Source organism: Orcinus orca, chromosome 6, assembly GCF_937001465.1.
Source record: "Orcinus orca chromosome 6, mOrcOrc1.1, whole genome shotgun sequence".
NCBI classification, from domain to species: domain Eukaryota; kingdom Metazoa; phylum Chordata; class Mammalia; order Artiodactyla; family Delphinidae; genus Orcinus; species Orcinus orca.
This window is the reverse complement of record NC_064564.1, coordinates 59,317,674-59,333,025: the sequence shown is the minus strand read 5'-3', so window position 1 is coordinate 59,333,025 and position 15,352 is coordinate 59,317,674.

Genomic DNA, 15,352 nt, shown 5'->3' with positions numbered 1-15,352 from the left:
TTTTAGAGGGTAAATTTTTATTATATATTTCTAATTTTGATTATGAGTCGAGAAAATGGCTTGTCTCTAATTTTGATCCTTTCTGTTCTTGATCTTCCTACACAAACATACATATGTATAAACAGTATACCCAGAGTTCATTAATATCAGGTCCTCCTTTTCCATACTTTGTGGTCTACTGAACTGGTCCCCTTTCTTTGAGATAATGACTAAAATACATTAGTATTGGAAGTATTATATATTAAGCTAAGTCTATTCTTCCTCCCTTCCTTTCTAGTTTCCCTTTAATGGCTTTTGAATGTATAGATTTTGGACTTTCTATGTCTTAATAATAGACAATTCTGTTACTTATGTACTCTTTGCATCTCTCTCATTTATTGAGTTTCTTCTTTAACTTCTGAGTATTGGAGCTATCCTCCAATTTTGTTATTTTCTACTTCTTGCAACCTCCATGTTTAGATTTTTCCTCCATTGCTTTAAGATATTTTCTGTGGTATATTTTTTTATTCTTAGTATCATATTTTTTTATTCTTAGAAAGCTTTGTTTGAGCTACTTACTGTAAGGTCGGATCTTAACAAATGGCACCGCGAAACAGAGGAAAGCTTCAAGTGAGTTTTATTAGGGAGCGCTCCCGGGCGAGGTTCAGTGGTCCGAGAGCAAGGGGCCAGAGAAGTCGCACCTGGGCGAGGGTTGGGCAAGATTTTATAGGGGAAGAAGGGAAAGGGGTGTGGTGACTCTGGGAGGGCGCAGGGTATTCCTTCTTTGGTGGTCTCTTCGGGTATTGTGGCAATATCTGGTGCCGGTTGCATGAGTCTTGGGACCGTTAGTCCCGCCCCTCGAAAGGCGGGAAGGCTGGGCTGGGTGGAAAGTCCCCAGGTCAGTCCCTGGAACTGGGTGGTCCGGAGAGTTTCAGTCTGATGCAACCTGTGAATCTGATTGCGTTCCCCTGCCTCAGGCCAGTTGGCCTTACATCTTTGGTGTAATGGGGCGGTGTTCTGATCTCTGGCTACTTCATGCTGAATGGGGGTGTCGAAAGGGGAGTCGGGCGACCAGAGGTCCGAGGCTTAGGGGAGACCAGTGGGGGGTTCTGTAGGAAGCAAGGTGTAAGGACCGAGGAGCATGTGGTTTGTGGCCACCCTAGAGACTTCCTCCATGCACCTGGGAGCTTAAGATTGCTGTTAGCCAGGTATAGAGGGTGGATCGCCACCAGTTGGGGAGGCGGACTGTTGGTGTTTGCGTTGGAGTTCTTAAGCGATGGAGGGCGTTTACGTTGTCTTCGATGAGTCCTGTTTCATTGATGTAATAGCATCATTCCTCCTGTAGGAAGAGGCAGGTACCTCCTTTGTCAGCCGTCAGGAGATCCAGGGCTTGTTGATTCTGGAGGGCTACTGAGGTGATCTGGCGCTGGAGGTGATGGAGGCGGCAGAAGCCTTGATGGCTAGCTGGAGTTTGTTCTAGGTCCCGGGATGTTGAGACACTGTGTGTTAGGGCTCCTCCCCCGATGCCTGCAGCAACGAGGGAGGAGGCAAGGGAAATGCCTGCGACCATAGGGAGAAAGATGGCCCTTTGGCCCTTAGAGAGGTCGAGGGCCCGCGTGAGTGCTATCAGTTCAGCTCTTTGACAGGTTGTCCCTTCTGGGAGGCTGTTAGCCTTGATAATAGTTGAGATAGATAGTTACCACTGCATAGGCTGCCCGTTGGCATCTGTCAGGACCGAGTATTGACCTGCCATCTACGAAGAGGGTGTGGTCCGGGTTTGAAAGAGGGGTGTCAAAGAGCCCCTCTCTCGGCGGGCTGAGGGCCTCTATGACTTGGGGGCAGGAGTGGGAAGGGGAGGTCCTGGTGCCAGAGATAGGCAGGAGGGAAGCCAGGTTCAGGTGAGGGGAGAGATCAAGAGAAATAGCTGGGTTTCCAATGAATAGTAGGTGGAACTCCTGGATGCGGGAGGGGCCCAGGAGGGAGAGAGACTTGTGGCCTAGGAGGTCGACCAGCCGGTGGGAGGAAAACACAGTTAGTGGGTGGGCCAGAGTCAGTTTGAATGTTTGTTTGGTCAGTTCGGCTGCCGCTGCTAGGGCCCGAAGGCATGGTTGCCATCCCCGCATGGTTGGGTCTAGCTGTTTGGAGAGGTAAGCCACGGGGCGGTAGGAAGGCCCTACAGGCTGGGCAAGGAGTCCAGTGGCTATTCCGGCCCGTTCATCCACAAAAAGGTGAAAAGGTCCGTTTGGGTTGGGCAGAGAAAGGAGAGGAGAAGATATCAGAGCGTTACGGAGGATGAGAAAGGCCTGTCGAACGGCAGAAGGAGAGGTGAGGGGTCCTTGAGGGGTTTCTTTAGTGGCTAGATATAAGGGTTTAGCAAGGAGAGCAAAGTTAGGGATCCAGTGTCGGAAAAATCCTATAAGACCCAAAAAGGAGAGAATTTGTTCCGCTGTTTCCGGAGGCTGGAGTTCACGGGTAGTCCGGGTGCGGTCGGCTGTTTGTTAGACCTTTTGTGGTAGGGGTAAGGTGGAGCCCCAGGTAGGTTACAGAAGATACAGAAAACTGAGCTTTGGCTGGGGAGACCCGATAACCGTGAGAGCCAAGGTAATTGAGGAGATCTGCAGTGTGTTGTCTTGAGAGGCAGGCTACAACGGAGGAATTCATCTACATATTGAAGGAGTGTGTTGGGGGCAAGGGAGCAGGAAGTGAGGTCCCGTGCGAATGCCTGACTGAAGAGGTGAGGACTGTTGCGGAAGCCCTGGGGAAGAAGGAAGTATGAGTATCTGGATCCGTCCAGGTAAAGGCGAAGAGGAAATAGGAGTCGGGATGTAGGGGGATAGTGAAAAAGGCATCTTTGAGATCCAGAACTGTAAAGTGGGTTGTGGATGGGGGGATATGGGAGAGCAAGGTGTATGGGGGAGAGGAATTATGGCCTCACTGATTAGTCGCAGGTCCTGGACCAGGTGATAATCCCCAGAAGCCTTGCGGACAGGTAGGATGGGGGTGTTGCAGGGAGAGTCAGTGAGGATAAGGAGTCCCTGGTTTAGGATTCTGGTGATAATAGGTTGTAGGCCCCTAAGGTGAGTCTCAGAGATGGGAAATTTGGAGGGGTCCTTTAGGTGGATGAGGACGGGGGAATGGTGTGTTGCTATTATGGGCTTAGAAGTATCCCAGACTTGGGGATTGATTGGGTTTGGTGTGATTGGAAGAGGGGGAATAGGAGGGGGAGGGTTCTAGAGACAGGCCGAGAAGAGGAAGCAGGAGTTGGGAGGCCCCTAAGTGGAAAAGGACATCTCGGCCTAGCAAGGGAACTGGGCAGGATGGTATGACTACGAAAGAATGAGTAAAAGGGAGTCCTTCGATATGACATGGGAGTGGACCGGTCTGGAGTGGGAAGGAGAAACTGACCCGGAGTAAGTAGGCAGGACCGAATAGGTGGCCCCCGTGTCCACCAGAAAAGAGATGGACTTACCCACTACCTGTAGCGTTACCCTGGGCTCGGCGAGGGTGATGGGGGTCTTCGAGTCTGGGCGCCATCAGTCGTCAGCCAATCCCAGCAGTTCGAGTGGTAATGCCGTTGGGTCGGCCTGCCCCCCGCATGGAGACGCTGAGGGAGGGCCAGTCGTAGGGCAGTCACTCTTCCAGTGGCCCGTTAGCCCGCAGCTGGGACAGGGCTTAGAAGGAGGTCAGGGATTGGGACATTGGCGAGCCCAGTGGCCTTCTTTTCTGCAATTGAAGCAGGCCCCCGGCGGGGTTGCCTTTCGCGGACCCCTGTCCCTGCCAGGGTGTCGGGATCTAGCCGGGTGTAGAGAGTTAAGGCCTCTGTAAGGCGATTGAGAAAGATAGCTGGATTTTCGTTGGGTTCTTGGGTTATCACTTCCTTATGAGCAGCAGCCTGCATGCCAGCCAGGAGGCATTGGATCATGAGGTCACGTTTATGGTGGCCATCTTGGCCATCCTGATAAGTCCAGCCTGGATTGGTGCCAGGTACGGCAGTCGCTCCGACAGGCATGGAGTTGTCGGTAAGGTGAACCTGATCTGCATGGTTTCGGGCAGCAGTTTGAATTCTTTCCCTCTCGTCAGGGGTCAGAGTAGAAGATAGGATCACAAAGATGTCGTGCCAGGTTAGATCGTAAGCTTGAGAGAGCTAGCGAAATTCTTTGATGTAGCGGGAAGAGTCGGCAGAAAAGGAGCCTAATCGCTTTTCTATTTGAGAGCGATCTTGGAGGGAAAATGGACCATGAACTCTAACTAATCCTTCCGCTCCTGCTCCCTCCCTCAGAGGGCATTTGGATCTTGGGAGTTGTGAGAGCATGTATGTGCACCACTGGTGAAGCAAAGGGCGTGGGAGGAGAAACCGTTGAGGGTAGGCGGGGGAGCAGTTGGAGGGGCCGGAGCCGGTTCCGGAGGAGGAGGGACTGCTTCAGGGTAGGGTGGAGGTTGGAGAGGAGCTCTGGAAGGGGGAGAGGTGGGAGATTCCGGTGGGTTGGCTAGTGGAGAGGGTCATCGTCAAAGGATATTAGGGGCGTGAATGTAGGAGATGTCTGTTTGGCAAGAAGGATCTGGAAAGTGGAACAATCGACACAGAGGGAAGGGCGGGAGCGTAAATACCAGAAGGCCTGAACATAGGGGACCTCGGACCATTTGCCCGCCCTGTGGCAGTAATTATCCAGATCACGGAGGATGTTAAAATCGAAAGTCCCTTCAGGAGGCCATTTGGATTGATTGTCTAGAGATTGTCTAGAGGATATTGTGGCCAGGCCATAGTGGAATAGAAAATAAGCCGTCGGCGACGGAGATCTTGGGAGAAACTGAGGGCTGTAAAATTGGCTAGGAGACACCCCAGGGGCGTCTTAGGATCTGGTTTTGATTGTGAGGTTCCCATGACCCCCAGTCTGTCCCTGAGTGAATGGAGAGGGAGAGAGGCGTCCCTGGTCTCCAATTCACGGCAGGTCGGAGGGCGATTGGGACGTCTCCACAGTTGCCCGAGGCCCGGAGAGAGGATGGAGGAGTCCCTGACGCGGCCGCAATTAAGGACAGGGAGTCTGGTGGGCAGGGACTCTGTGAGTCGGAGGGAACAAGGGAGCGGGACTTACCCCGTTTTCTGCCGGATCGGGTGGATGAGTAGAGGTTCCCTGGTTGTCTCCTGGGGGAGGAGCGGCCCGCGCGGTAACCCGCGGGGCTTGGTACCCCTCCCGGGTTTCGGCACCAAATGTAAGGTTGGCTCTTAACAAACGGCACTGCAAAACAGAGGAAAGCTTCAAGTGAGCTTTCTTAGGGAGCGCTCCCGGGCGAGGTTCACTGGTCCGAGAGCAAGGGGCCAGAGAAGTCGCACCCGGGCGAGGGTTGGGCAAGATTTTATAGGGGAAGAAGGGAAAGGGGTGTGGTGACTCTGGGAGGGAGCAGGGTATTCCGGCAATATCCGTTGCCGGTTGCATGAGTCTTGGGACCGTTAGTCCCGACCCTCGAAAGGCAGGAAGGCTGGGCCGGGTGGAAAGTCCCCAGGTCAGTCCCTGGAACTGGGTGGTCCGGAGAGTTTCGGTCTGATGCATTGCGGTCCCCTGCCTCGGGCCAGTTGGCCTTCCACTTACATTTCCTAGTATCTTCTGTATCTAATTTTGTCTTCTATCAATCAGCGCCAGTTCTTTCTTTCTTTAGTACTGTGCACACTGTTTTTGGATTGAGTTTTCTCTCTCTGGTTGATGAAGAAACTTTTTAATGACTCTACTATGCTTTTGTTAGCCTACAAAGCCAGCTTAAAGTCTGAGATAGTTATTGAAGGACATTGTGTTGGGTAGAAGGCAGTTTTTTCCCCAGCTTATTGGGTAGAAACAGGAACCCTTGCTGAAGAGGCTGCCTGACACTTGAGTCGAGTCTCCTAATAGTCTCTCAGCCTGGGGACAGTAGGCCTCAGGCTATAATGCCAGTTCCTTTATAGTGGTCCAGGGCCATCAGACACATTATACAGAATGCATGTAGACTTTGCAGGTTCCCACATCAATGTTGTAGTAACTTACTCCATTTCTTATGCCTTGAGGCGCTCTCTCAATGTTGTGGTGCTGACTCCAAACATAGTAGGAAAGATCTTCTGTTTGTCTTCCAAACAGAGGGTGTCTTGTAGAGCTGAGGTTGCACTGGTACCAAGCTGGCAGTGAGCCCAAGTAGAAGGTTAAATTGGAGTTGTGAGGGTTTGGGAAGAGACGTGCATCATAGGTCCTATTTTGGTTGCTGGAGTCACAATAGCAAATGGGGAAGCCATCGTTCCTACTCTTATGACTCCTGTGCTTAAGAGGGGGAAGGAAAATGTAACTCATAAGTTAAATCTCAGATAGTGATGTGCTATGAAGATTATCAACTAAGAATAAATAAATGATATGTCTGGGAGATGTCAGAGTTGCATATACTTGGATCATGAGGGAAGTGATCTGAAATAGGTAATAATAAGGTGAGAAGAACTGAATGTGAAAGAGCTAGACGTACAAAAATTCTGGAGCTAAACAAACATTCAAGGCATAGAAACAGCATAGGCAATAGCCCCCAAATAGGTTTTGTGTTAGAATTCAAAGGAAGGCCAATGGAGTTGAAAGATAGTGCTCTGAGCATAGTGCTTGGTACAGATAAATGCAATGATATCTGAAAAAGGGATGAAAATGTTTTCTGTGGCCTTAATATAAAGCCAGTTGCAGGTGTCAGCATTAAATACAAAAGATTTCTGAAGAAAATAATATTACATCAAATATAAGCATAAAGTGTGTAACTCTGCAAAAAAGGTTGTCTTTCTTTAGTAAAATAGATAGATATACTGCAAATTTGGTTATCTTTTCAGTAACTATACAAAGCTCTCTGGATAGAATGTGGATCATCAGGATATAATGCCAAACATGTTAGACAATATAATGCCAAACATGTTAGACAGTTTCATACTTTGCATCCTATTCTCAGGTTACTCCTTTTGATTGGTAAACACTTTTTCTTTTCATCTTCTTCAAGAATAAATTATAGGCTAAAGACCAAAATGGAGATGCAGAAGAACCAGGCCTCTGTCCCCTGACAAAGATCAACAAAGAAACAGCTATCCACAAAGAGCTCCGGAGTCCGTGTATAAAAGCAACACAGCAGAACAGAAAACCAGAAGAAGGGCATGACTAAATAGAGAAGGGAGACAGCTTCATCTTGCCTGCATCATCCCTCCACCAAGCTGGTACTGCTTAGCCCCAAGAGGGAACTTCCCATCTAGAAAGAGTTTGCTGCAAAAGGAAGAGCATGGTGAGTAGTAATTAGCTTCCCCAGGCTTTTGGGACACCCAGTGAAGGTCTTTCTATGGTTTCACCCCATGCAAGCTAGCAAAGCCAAGATATATAGAGATGACTAGCAACAAGAAAGAAAACGGTGGCTACCGATAGCAGCCACGCAGCAGGAGTGATGGTGGATCACAGTGACCTGCTCTATAGGATGACGATACTAAAGGGGCCAGCAAGGTCACCCCAAAGAGAACCCTCTCTCTTATTTTACCCCACAGATATTTGCATTTGCTGACGTCAGCCCAGGGCTCTGTGTAAGACACCAGTCTAGAACCCCTACTGCCGACCACCTGGCATGCACTCTGGACAAGCCTCTGCACCCGTGCAAGTCCAGGAGTAGAAAGTATCCACCCACCCACAAGAGAGCATGCCTATAGCCAGGGCCCCTGCAGCTGCCAGTGAGCCTGTAGTTGGCCCCAATCGTTGCTGTATGCTTTGGTCCCACCAATGATGTGGGCCCCTTAAGCTGTCCCCCATAGCTGAGTGTGTGCACACACTGGCTCTGGACACCACCATTTGCCTGCCCCAGTTCTTAGCTGCTGAACTAAGAGGTGCCACTGAGGACCCACCCCACTGCGTTGCTTACCACAGTTGTTGATTCTGTGCACCACAGAGGCCTGAGATGTTGCAAACCACCGGATCTAATGCCAAAACACACCCCACGCTTGTAGCCCTGCACCACTTGAGTCAGGCTCATACTATGCTTAAGCCACACTTCTGTCCACAGGTAAAAGTCTTCTCTTACCACAGTCAGTCCATGAAGTCTGGATCCATGAAGTCTGGAAGAGGTAACTGCTGCTTCAAATGTGCTGATGCCTATGCAGGGCTACAAGGGACATAAAGAATTCGAGTAGTTATTATGAAGATGGTCAGAGAGCTATTAGAAAACACAGGTAAGCAATTTAATAAAAACAGAAAAAATGTACATGAACAAAATGAAAAGTTCCACCAAAAGAAAACGTAAAAAAGACCTGAGCAGAAACTTTGGAGCTGTAGAATACAATGAGTGGATGAAAGAATTCAACAGAGTTTTCAACAGCAGACAGATCAATTGTCCACTCAGAGAAGAAAAAAGAACGTCTATGGGACTTACAGGACAACATCGAGATAACAGCAGAGCCCCAGAAGGAAAAGAGGAAAGGGATAGAAACTTACTTCTTTAAGGAAATAAGGGCTGAGAAATTCACAAACCTGGGAAGGGATTTGGACATCCAAGTATGTGAAGCTAATAGGTGACCCCCAAACTTTAACCCAGAATGATCTTCTCCAAGACACATTATGCTAAAACACCAGTCAAAAGTCAAAGAAAGGATTTAAAGGAAAGATAATTTTTTAAGGTATTCAAGAGTACTTCTATCAGGGTATCAAGCAGCTTTCTCAGTAGAGACCTTGCAGGCCAGGAGAGAGAGAAACGGATGATACATTCCAAGTACTATGAGAGAAACAGCCAACCAAGACTATTTTACCAAGCAAACATATCCTTCATAAATGAAAGTGAGATAAAGACTGCCTAAGAAACAAAAAGCTGAGGGAATTTATGAACACTAAACCTACCTTACAAAAAATGCCGACAGGAGTTCATCAAGCTGAAGGTACCATGAAAATATACAATACACTGGTAAGCATATAGTCATATTCACAATACTCTAGTATTTCAATCTAGGGATACGTTAACTATTCTAATATCATTAACTACTTTAATATAAAGGTTAAAGAACAAACGTATCAAAATAGCTGTAGTTGGATGTCACCATCATGGCATGAAATGTTTTTCTTTTTTTCTCTTTCTTTCGATTTACAACTAACTGGACGTCTACGTCTATTACCAAACCAAACGGCCTCTGCACAGTACACCAGGACACCTGAGAGATCACCCAGTGGACGTCTACAGATGCTGCAGCTCCAAGTCCTGAGCCTGCCTCACCCTCAAGTACCACCACAGGAAAAACGTAATCTGGAGAGTACAAAAGTGGGAAGACACTCATGGGAGATCGGGGATTTGTGGTGCTCTCGCCAGTCTGACAGAAGAACTTGGCAAACCAGCTGAGCAGGATAGAAACAAGTCTGGAGGCAGACAAAGGGAGGAATGGCCGGAGTAGACCCCTCTCCCCAGAGCTCACTTGGTGAGTGCAATGGTGGCAGCAGTGACAGCAGCTACTTCTCTGGCAGAGGAAGTGAAAAGTGCAAGCACCTGCAAACGTTATAGCTGGAGGTACCCTGAGGTTCCTCTCAGGCAGAATGCAGATTTCTGAGAAGGGGCCTCTGTGACTGACTGGGAGAGGGAGAGGAAAGAAGGCAGACAGGAAAACATTCAAGGAAAGTGTTACCTGCTATCTGCTCAGGATTTCAGCAGGAGATCCAGCAAGAGACCTCTGAGAGTCTTGCAATCAATCAGAGACTCCCCTAACAGGTGTGTTGGGGACCCTCAAAGCCCCAGGTGCTAAGACCACACGTCCCGCAACTCTGCAATACCTTTCGTTTTTATATGTACTCTACTCTCCCAAGTGTAGTAGCAGGGACAGTCTGGGCCAGTGAGAAGTCAAAAACTCGGGCTATATCACCACCTTCTGGTAAATAAAAGGAAGTTTTGTTTTGTCAGCATGTTAAGGAAACAAAGATTTTTGTAACTAAGAAAGGTGTTCGCTACTTTACATGTTACAGCAAAGGCACAGTTAGTTAATGATACACTAGGAAAAATCATGGTACCACCAAAAGAAAATGACTATTCTCCAGCACCTGAACTCAAAGATATGGAATACTACAGTCCAACAGATAAATAAACTCAACAAGCTACAAGAAAACTCAAAAAACTCAAATATAATTAATGACTAGAAGGAATACTTTACCACAATAATTGAAATTATAAGAAAGAATGCATCGGTGCTAGAGGCGATCAGATGGAAGAAAGAGAAAGTGAAGTAGATGACAGGAATTTAGAAATGATTTAGACGGAAGAGGAGTGAGAACTAAGATTTGAATAGAGTGAAGAAATTCTATGAGAGCTATTAGACTCAATTAGGAAAACCAAGATAATGATAATAATGGGTATACCAGAGGTAAAAAGAGAGAAGGGGGCAGAGGGTCTATTTAAACAAATAATAGCTAAGTACTTACCAAAGAAGGAACTGGACATACTAAGGCATTCTATTGGCCTTGTGGATAAAAAAGCCCTTCTTCAAGATACATCATAAGGAAACTGTAAAAAAAAAAATCAATTATAAAGAATTTTAAAAGTGGCCAAAGGGGGGGAAAAGTAACTTACAAAATGATCCCCCATTTAGACTACCAACAGATTTCTCAGCAACAGGCTAGGAGAGAGTGTAATGACATATCCAAAACATTAAAAGATGAAAAATTGCCAGCCAGGAATACTCTTATCTGGCAAAATTACCCTTCAGATGTGAAGGAGGAATAACGGCTTTCCCAGACAAACTGAGGGAGTTCACCACCACAAGACCTGCATTGAGAGAAATGCTGAAGGGAGTTCTTCAAACAGAAACAAAAAGGCACTAATTAGAGACACACACAAAATGAAAGAACATAAAACACTGAAAAGGGTAATAGTCGGAATTAGAAAACCATGACTGTCTGACAACAGTGGGTTAAATAATTATACCAAACAGGTTAAAGGAAAAAAAGCATTAAAATACACTACTACAATATTACTGAATTCATAACATAAAAGCCATAATTTGTGAAATCACATAGAGAAAAAGGGAGGAGTAAAAGAGTGGAACCTTTGCAGGCAAATGAAGATAAGATGCTATCAGCAGAATAAAGGACTGTTTTACCTATGAGATGTTTTATGTAAGCCTCCTGGTAACCACAAAGCGAAAATAGAGAGACCTAAGACATAAAAATAGGGGTGACTGAGCAAATCACCATGGAAACCCAAAAATTAATAAAGGTAGTTTGAAACAGAAGGATAAAGACACAAAATGAGAAGAAGGCAAAAGATAAGGTGGCAGTAGTAAGTCCTTACACATCCATAATCAACCTTGATGTAAATGGATCAAACTCACCAATCAAAAGGCATAGAGTGCCTGAGTGGATTTAAAAAAAGTAAGATGCAACTATGTGCTGGATATAGGAGACCAATTTAAACTCTAAAGACACACAAAGGCCCAAAGAGAAGACGATAATATTCCAAGCAAATGGAAGGGGGCATAGTGATATCTATATCAAGCAAAATAGACTCCAAGCCAAAAATGGTAACAAGAGACAAAGGAGGTCATTATATAATGAGGAAGGAGATAATACAACACGAGATACAATAATTATAAATATATAAGCTCCCAACACCCAAATACTAACAGGTCTGAAAGGGGACATAAACAATACAGTACTATCAGGGGACTCCAATACCCCACTGTGAGCAAGGAGAGATCACCAAGACAGAAAATCAAGAAAACATCTGAACCGAACCCACTTTAGAGGCGATGGGCTTCACACACACAACCTATAAAAACTGAATCAGGAAGACATAGAGAAAACCAGGACCAGCTGGCTTCACTGTCAAATTCTATGAAACATTTAAAGAAGACTTAACACCACCCGTTCTGAAACTCAACCAAAAATCCAAATTCATGCTATGAGGCCAGTATTCCCCTAATCCCAAAGCCAGATAAGGACATCACAACAAAGGAAAACTAGAGACCGATATCCCTAGTGAATAGAGGTGCGAGAATTCCCAACAAATATTAGCAAACCAATTCATGAACACATTAAAAGGATCATAAACAATAAAGAAGTGGGATTTATCCCTCAGATATAAGAATGGTTCAAAATACACAAATCACACCAGTACAATGCAAGATAATCACATGATCATCTCAATAACTGTAGAAAAACCATTTGACAAAATACAACATTCTTTCATTATAAAAACACTTGATAGACTAGGTATAAGAAGGAAAATCCCTCCACATAATAAAGGCCATATATCACAAAACCACAGCTAACATTGTACTCACTGGAGAAAAAACTGAAAGCATTTTCTCTGAGATCAGGAAAAAGACAAAGCTGTCTACTCCCACCACTCCAGTTCAATGTACTACTGGAAGTCCTAGCTAGAACAATTAGGCAAGACAAAGAAATAAAAGACATCCAATAGAAAAAGAAAAGTGTCACTGTTTGCAGATGACATGATTTTATATATAGAAACCCCAAAGACTCAACCAAAAGACTGTGGGAACTAAGCAGTGATTGTAGTAAAGTTCCAGGGTACAAAATGAACATACAGAAGTCAGGTGCATTTCTATACACTGAAAAAACTTTTGAAAAACACTACCCTATTCACAATAGCATGAAAAATATACCTAGACAGATATAAATTTATCCAAAAAGGTTAAAGACCTGTGCACTGAAAACTGGAAGACATTGATGAGAGAAACTGAAGAAGACACAAACAAATGGAAAGACATCCCATCTTCATGGCTCAGAAGAATTAATATTGTGAAATTATCCATAATATCTACACATCAATGTAAGCTCCATCAAAATACCGAAGGAATTCTTCAGAGAAATAGAAGAAACAATTCTAAAATTTCTATGGAACCACAGATAGCCAAAGCAATCTGGAGAATAAAACCAAAGCTGGATATATCACTCTTCCTGTTTCAAAGTACACTACTAAGCTATAGTCCTAAAACCAGTATGGTAGTGGCACAGAAATAGTCACATAGACCAGTGCAATAAAATAAGAGTCCTCAGAGTCAACTAATTTTGACAAGGGAGTTAAGAACACCCACTGGGGAAAGAAGAATCTCTTTGACAAATGGTGCAGAAAAACTGGGTAAGTACATGATGAACAATGAAATTTGATGACTATCTCACGCCACTTATGAAAACTAACTTGAAATGGATCAAAGACTTAAACGTAAGACCTGGTACTCTAAAACCTGGTACTCTAAAACTCCTAGAAGGAAATGTGTTGAAGAAGCTCCTTGATATTGTTTTTGGCAAAGATTTTCTGGATATGACCAAAAGCACAAATAACATCAGCAAAAATCAGCAAATGGGACTATATCCCATTTAAAAGCTTCTGCAAAGCAAGAGAAAGAAACAATTACCAAAATAAAATGGCAGTGTACCGAATGAGGGAAAAGCTTTGCAAACTATATAATGGATAATGGGGTTAATTTCTAAAATATATAAATAACTCATATACAGTTGAAACTTGCACTGTGCAGGTCAACTTATTCATGGATTTTTTTCAGTAGTAACTACTACAGTACTACACGATCCATGATTAGTTGAACCCATTAATGCATAGGAACTGTGGATATGGCGGACTCACATATATGGAGCACCGACTCTAAGTTATACACAGACTTTCCACTATGCAGAGCACAGACTTTCCACTATGCAGAGGGGCAGTGCCCTTATCCCCCACATTGTTGAAGGGTCAACTGTACTCAATAACAACAACCAAAAAACAGTATACAACCTGATTAAAATTGGGCGGAATAACTAAGTAAACACTTTTCCAAAGAGGATATCCAAATGGACAACAGGCACATGAAAAGGTGCGGAACATCACTGATCATCAGGGAGATGTGAATCCAACTTACAATGAGCTATCACCTCACACCTGTTACAGTGGCTACCGTCAAGAAGAAGAGACACAACAGGTGCTGGAAAAAATTTGGTAAAAAGGGATCTTTTGTTCACTTTGGTGAGAATATAAATTGATCCAACAACTATGGAAAACAATATAAAGTTTCCTCAAAAATTAAAAATAGGTCTACCGTATGATACAGCAATACCACTTCTGGGTATATGCAAAGGAAATGAAAACAGGATTTCTAAGAGATATATGCACGCTCATGTTTACTGCATCATTAGTCTCAATAGTCAAGATATGAAATCAACCTAAATGCCCACTGCCAGATAAACGATGAAGAAGATGTTATGTGGTGTGTGTGTGTGTGTTTGTGTGTGTATACCTGCCATTTGCTACAGGTATACACCTTTTGGTCCATTTGGATGGACCTTGAGCACATTATGCTAAGTGGGATAAGTCCGAGAGAGAAAAGACAAGTACTGTATGATATCAATAATATATGTAATCTAAAAAAGTCAAACCTGTAAAAACAGTAAAATAGTGATTACTGGTGGGAGTGGGTAAGACAGATGATGTTTCAGGGTACAAATTTGCAATGAGTAACAGCTACGCTGTAGAGATCTAATGCACAGTATAATGAATATAGACCACAATATCATATGTATTTATCAAACCTGCAAAGAGACTAGAACTTAATTATTATGACTACTAAAAAAGGGATAATTATGTAACGTGATAAAGGTGCTAAATTGCCAAGAATGGCCATGATATCACATTATATAAATATATCAAATTAGTATATATTTTACACCTTAAATGTACACAATGTTATGTGTCAAATATATTCAATAAAAATAATTATAGTTACAATTTGTTAATGGATATGCAGTATAAAAAGATGTAAATTGTGACATCAAAAACATAAAAGGGGGTGTTAAAAAGTCAAGTTTTGATTGCAATTGAACTTAAATTGTTATCAGGATGAAACAGACTGCTGTTATAAAACATTGTTTGTAAGGCTCATGGAAACCATAAAACAAACCCTACAGTAGATTCATAAAAGATAAATAGAAGGCAGTTGAAGCATACCACAATAGAAAATCACCAATCACAAAGAAACGCAGCAAGAAGCAGCAGCAAGGGATCTACCTATAGCCTGAAACAGTTAATAAGGTGACATTTGTAAGGGCTTACCTATCAATAATTATTCTAAATGTAAAGGGATTGAATTCTTCAATCAAAATACATGGAGTGGCTGGAGAGATTAAAAACAAAATAGACCCTACTATAAGCTACCTAAAGAGACTCACTTCAGCTTTAAGGCTGACTCTTATAGGCTCCAGGTGAAGAGATAACAAAGGTACTGCATGCAAGTGGAAACCAAGAGTAGGAATAGCTGTACTTGTAAGAGACAAAATTGATTTTAAACCAAAAATGGTAACAAGAGACAGATAAGGTCATTGTATATGTAAAGGGGTCAATTCAACAAGAGAATATAGCATAAATATAT